The 6,112-nt window shown below is 45.4% G+C and overlaps 1 protein-coding gene across 4 annotated transcripts in view; it reads left to right on the top strand.

The window, feature by feature from the left end:
* The first annotated feature begins 263 nt into the window (after positions 1-263).
* Ets65A (DNA-binding protein D-ETS-3) overlaps positions 264-6,112 on the top strand; it is a 546,394-nt gene continuing 540,545 nt past the window's right edge. For 3 of the 4 annotated variants that reach the window (XM_076211298.1, XM_076211287.1, XM_076211269.1), the window contains exon 1: positions 265-662. The gene's annotated coding sequence lies outside the window, so the exon portion shown is untranslated. Of the gene's footprint in view, positions 663-6,112 lie in introns of all 4 variants that reach the window. The other variant, XM_076211278.1, reaches the window with a different exon arrangement.

The following is a 6,112-nucleotide window of genomic DNA, read 5'->3' as shown; positions in this document are numbered from 1 at the left end:
CCCCCAAAGCTCGCAGTTTCCTATTGGCCGGGGCGAGTGCTCCCCGCTCCCCCACGCGGCGCACGGAAGACTCGCGCTTCGGCGCGGGGTTCCGAAGGCCGCGGGTCGCGTGGCCCCGGCCCAACGGCGCGCGTAATTAATTCGTGATGGGGGCGTGATTGGTTTGGTGGGCGGAGCGGGAGCCAGGTCGCCCTCGTGGCTACGCGTCGAGGCCCAGCGCCTAGCCAGCGACACATTTCCCCTTGAATTTCCGTCGGAAGAGCTCGCCCTTGGTTTTTGCTCGACCTACAGCAGCAGCAGCAGCAGCAGCAACTCCTCCGCCCGCAGGAAAAACAGACCCTGGACCTCGAGGTGGGACCCCTCTGCCTAGCCACCACCACCAACTCCTCCACCACCACCACTACCACCACCACCACCACCACCACCACCTTTTCCACCTCCCCCTCTACCACCACCTCCTGCTGAGGCTGCTGCTGCTCGTCCCACCTGCTGTCGGCGGCGGCGGCGGCGGCGGTGGTGTTGTTGTTGTGCGTCCTCCTGAAGGTGGTCGTGTTGTCCTCGGTTCGAGGTCTCTGTAGCCACGTGTGCGACAGTGGCGGAGACGGCGGCGGAGACGGAGACGGCGACGGCAACAGAGGGGAGAGACAAAGCCAAGCAGTCAGGTGAGTTTAGGTCACTCCTCCTTCCTCCTTGGCCAACCACCTTCGCTTCCTCCTCCTCCTCCTCCTCCTTCTCCTCCTCCTCCTCCTCCTCCTCCTCCTCTAACGCCTCCATCTCCACTCCACCCCCTCACTGCTCCTCCACCTTCTCTCCCTCCTCTTCCTCCTTTTTTTTTATCAATCTCTAATCCTGATCTCACTCTTATCGCTCTCTTCTTCCTCTTCCTCTTTATAGACATAAATCTACTGACATATCCTCCTTGTAATCCTGCTCCTCCTCACCTCCTTCTCCTCCTCCTCCTCCTCCTCCTCCTCGTCTTCCTTCTCCTCTTCCTCCTCCTCCTACTCTTTCTGTTCCTCTTCCTCCTCCTCCTCCTCCTCCCCTCTTCCTTCTCCTCCTCCCCTCTTCCTTCTCCTCCTCCTCCTCCAACTTTATCTCTTCCTCTTCTTTCACCTCCTCCATCCCCTCCACCCTCTTCCTCTACCCAAACCCCTCCTCGTCTCTTCCTCCTCCTTCTTCCACTCCCTCTCTCCACCTCCTCTTTTAATTTTTTTCCACCTCCTCCTAGTGCGATCTTCTTTCTTGAAGACTTCCATAAGATTCCACGACCGATGGTTCTTCGTCGACCTCTTCAGCCATCAGGTCATTCAGGGGTCAAATGTGTTTTGACCTCGACTTTGATTAAGGAAACCGACTCATCATATTTTTATTCAGACTTCCACCAAGTGATTTATATCCTCCCTGGAGACCACTTGAAAGTGTTAAAGGATTCCTACTCTTCCTTCTCTTCCTCCTCTTCCTCCTCTTCCTCCTCTTCCTTCTCTTCCACCTCTCATCTTCTTCTTTCTCTCATCCTGATTTTACACAAAAAATCCTTTTGTTCCTTTTTTCCACTCAAACTTGTATTTTCTTAATTTCCACTTTTTTCCTCCTCCTCCTCCTACTCCTCCTCATCCTACTCCTCCTCCTCCTACTCCTCCTCCTCCTCCTCCTCCTCTTGCTCCTCTTGCTCTTTCTCCTCCTTCTTCTCCTGCTCCTCCTCCTCCCCTTCATGCTCTTTGTCCTCCTCTTCCTGCTCTTCCTCTTCCTCCTCATCCCTCTGCTTCTCCTCTTCTTCCTCCTTCTCCTCCTGCTCTTCATCTTCCTCATCCCTCTGCTTCTCCTCCTTCTTCACCTCCTGCTCCTTCTTCACCTCCTCCTTCTCCTGCTCATGGATTATCTGCTCTTCTTGCTCCTACCCTTCCTCCTGCTTCTCCTTCCCTGCTCTTCTTAATACTCCTCCTCCTCCTGTTCTTCCTGTCCTTATTCTTGCTCTTCTCCTGATCCTCCCCCTCTTCCTCCTCCTACTTCTCCTCCTCCTCCTCCTCCTCCTCCTCCTCTTCCACTTCTTCCTCCTGTTTCTCTTCCTGATTTTTTTCTCCTTTTCCTCCTCTTCCTTCTTCGTCGTCTTGTCCTTCCCTCTATTTTTTCTGTCTTTTTCTTTGTATTCCTCTTCCTTATCAAACAATTCCAACACTTCATCTTCAATTGTCCGTTTTAATTTGTCTCCCCTCTTTCTCTTCCTTTTCTTCTTTTTTCATTTTTCTCTTCTTTTTCTTTCCATTCCCGGTGTTTCTCTTTCGTCTGTCCTTTCTTATGTTTTTCTTTTTCCCCCTTTTGTTTTTCTCTACTTTATCATTATTTTATCTCCATCTCCATCATCATTCCATCATTCAATTATTTCTTCCCCACCTTTTCCCCATTCCCGGTCTTAAGAACATAAGAACATAAGAATAAAGGAGACTGCAAGAGACCATAAGGCCTACACTAAGACCTCCGCCGCAAATGTGCGTCATGAAACTAAACCAAAACTTCAAAAATTCGAACCTGTTTACGGTTTTAAACCCACAGCTCGAAGCTTGCCACGCTTCAAAACTCCCAACGATTCGAAGCAGTAACTATAATTTGAAGTTTCCGATGTTTCGTTCCCTGCAGCGATGGTACGAAGTCTGTTCGAAGCTTTCTGCCGTTCGACGATCGAAGCTTCGCTTGGACTTCGCTCGCCCTCCGAAACGTTCGAGTATCGGAGTGTCTGAAACGTCGGTTCGAAGCTTCGGAGAGTTCGAGTGAATACGTGAGTTTCGAGAGTTCTCCTGGAGGCTCTGGTTCGAGTCTTCAGGAACTTCGGAAAGAAAGATTATTTCTGTAATCCTCCATCGTTAAGCGGTTGGACTCCGTATTGTTCTTAGTGTTTTGTGAAAGTCTGACATTGTGGTAAAGATACAGAAATATATATAAATCGTGGTGCACTAGAAAAAAAATATACATTTCAGGACATCCAAGACATTGAGCAAGAACCTTAGTGCTCAGAGAAACCTGTTTGTGTTTCCATAACGCTACAACATAACATGAAAAAAAGAAAATAAAAACATGGAAATACACCATTTAATTACTGTAAATTTTTTGTAATCCAATTTGGTTAACACGAGTAAAATTTATCGCAGTCTCCGTTATGACCTCAAGGACTGGAGAAGAAGGCTGGGTTGGGATGTGTATTCTTGCAGTGTTTATATTAGTGATTTATGTTTTTTTTTCTTGAAGACTTTCTGTGCGGATGAAAGGGTCTGACGTGTTGGAATTTAAAGTGAATCACAGGCAGGAACTGTATAAATAAAGCTTAGATATAATCTATGCTCAGCCATATAAAATGACTTTCTTTAGACATTATTTAATATATTTTCAATTCCAAGTTAGAAAACAAGTAAATACTTTTGTGAAATACTCTTACGAACACGGAAGAAGAACAGAAAAATACTGAATATTTGCGAAAATATTGCACAGATTAGGAAAGATAAACCAAATTCTTTATTGAGCGACAGAAGAAAATGTCAAAATGAAATGAAACAAACTGATGGAGAGTGACCATTAATCAGCTCAGTGTTGTCTAGTACTTGGCGTAGGTCGTCCTTGACCGTTGATGGACATTGTCGGAAGGAACTAATCCGCCCTTGCAGCGTCTCCGGAATCCTCTGGCCATGTTATTCTCGAAAGGCACCGACGAAAAATTGGCTCCGGCAAATTTGAGCGGGAAACCAAAAAAAGGAAAAACCATTTTAGCCATAGAATCAAGAGTACCAGTTGTAAGGTGGCCGTGACACCGTTGTAATAAGCGAAGAGAGGGAGAGAAGGAAAGGAAAAAAAAGAGAGAGAAAGAGAGAGAGAGAGAGATAGCGGCCCAACACGACCGCGGCCGGTCAAGAGAGCCCCGCCGGAGCAATCCACGAAGTCCCACACACAGAAAAAAAAAAAAAAAGTGTTCCTTCTTTGAGAGGCTTTCTCGTGTTGCCTTTCCCACAGGCGCCCATTCTCGTGTGAAGCTCCCCCTAAAAGCTCCCGCTGTTGATCGAAATAATGGCGTGCGGGGTGATTTAATAGAGGTATTAAAATGGGTCAAGGGCTTTAACAAGGGTGAAACAGACAAGGTCATCATATTAAGACAGCAGGGCAGGACTCGCAGTAATGGACTTAAACTGGATAAATTTAGGTTTAGGAAGGAAACAGATAAGAACTGGTTTACCATCAGAGTGGTTAACGAATGGAATAGACTTAATAACCATGTAGTGAGCGCTAAAACAACTGGTTATTTTAAGAGATTACATAACTAGGGCAAGGGATGACATGTCGTAAGGGACATGGAACTGCCTAGTATAGGCCTTATGATCTCTTGCAGTCTCCTCCATTCTTATGTTCTCATGTCACCGGAAGAAGGTCGAGGTCTTGTGTGAGTGACCCCAGAAGCTTTCCTGAAGTCTTCGGCGCGGCGGACCGTTGACATCGACGCCGGCGGCTATCGCCCGAAGTCTCGCACGAAACGCGCGTTGTTGGTTGGCAACTCACGTCGTCTGAGAGGCCCCAGGCCTCACGGGAGACTTAGTTCTCTATTGGAGGCTGACGTGGCGTAAAGGTCGATGACCTGATTCTTGCAACCTCAGAGAGCATTTCGTTCTCTTGATCCCTGAGACTTTTCTCCGATGTAGGCCTACGGAGTCTTAACCTCGGGTCTCAGGCTCGTCTCACAGACTTCGAACCTACCGAAGTTCAAACCTTGGATCTCAAGCTCATCTCACAGACTTCGAACTTATCGAAGTTAGAAATGCTTCAAAGACTCTCAGCCACAAACGCTTCAAAGGCTCGATCTACGTGTTACAAATGTTTTGAACCCTCAACAGCATTGTCCCTACGTTTCGAAGTCCCAAACGATTCATAGCTATGAGCATGAATTATTTCGGAGATTCTGAATGATTCGAAATATTGAATAGTCTTAATCCTGAAGGCTATACATCCTCAAGTATTTGAAAACCTGAAGTGATTTGAAATTATATATTTCTGAAAACTAAATTCTTTCAAAAGCTCAAGTGTACTGAAGCCTTGCACGTTTCAAAGACTTCGAAGGTTTCGAAGCTTCGAGTGCCTCAAAACGGAATTAAATTCTTAAATACCTTGAGATCCTATACACGCCATTAGTCACAAAAAAACTGCTACTGTTTCTCCAGCCCTATCTTCTCTGCTATAAGCTGGAAGACCATTGCGATCTTCATCATAGCAGCCTTCATCAGAATTATCTTAAATATACATATATATATATATATATATATATATATATATATATATATATATATATATATACACACATGTATGTATAATCGTCATCATGATCATCACCTCATCTCCAACACTGTGACCATCATCTCGTTTGGGACAGAAGCATCTCATTGAAAAATATAAATAACACATCAAACCTTGCCGTCACTTCTCAACCAATACTCGACGACAGACAACAACGAAGCCGTCAGCAGTTGCAAAGCATCATCTACATCAGTTCAGACAAAGAAGAAAAACTCTTCATTCCCGCCAAAGGCAACTCCGTTACCTACAAGAACGCTCTTGTCTTCCTCCTTCAAGAGCGCTATCGTTCTCCCACGGAAGAAGAGCGCAGCGCGGTTTGATGCGGTTCCCCGGTGCCGCGCCAGGAACTGTCTATATAGGCTGTGTCCATTCACGTAACAGGATTGCAAAAATCATATCCAGTGTGAAAAAATATATATAATAACAATAACAAAAATAAAGAACCAAAACAAAAGAAAGAAAAAAGAAAATACTACTAATAAAAATGAATTAAAAATAAAAAAACTAGAATGTAAAAGAAATTAAAAAAGAAAAGAAAAAAGAAAAGAAAGTAAACGAGAAGAAAAAATAAGGAAAAACAAAACAACAAAAACCCAAGCAAAACAAAGCCAAGCCAAGCAATGCAATGCAAAGCAGAGCAAAACAAAAAGACAAGCGATGGCAACAAGATGTCCGTTACAATGACTAGTGCGAAACTGTCCGTTACAGTGCCAGTTAATTCCCGTTACACCAACAAACACAAGACCCAAGACACTTGGTACATATTCTAGAGTGTTAAGGAGATCAT

This window comes from Oratosquilla oratoria, chromosome 2 (genome assembly GCF_046742065.1).
Source record: "Oratosquilla oratoria isolate Oo_2021 chromosome 2, ASM4674206v1, whole genome shotgun sequence".
Taxonomy (NCBI): domain Eukaryota; kingdom Metazoa; phylum Arthropoda; class Malacostraca; order Stomatopoda; family Squillidae; genus Oratosquilla; species Oratosquilla oratoria.
The sequence above is the reverse complement of the archived record's forward strand: the minus strand, read 5'-3'. Positions and strand labels throughout refer to the sequence as shown.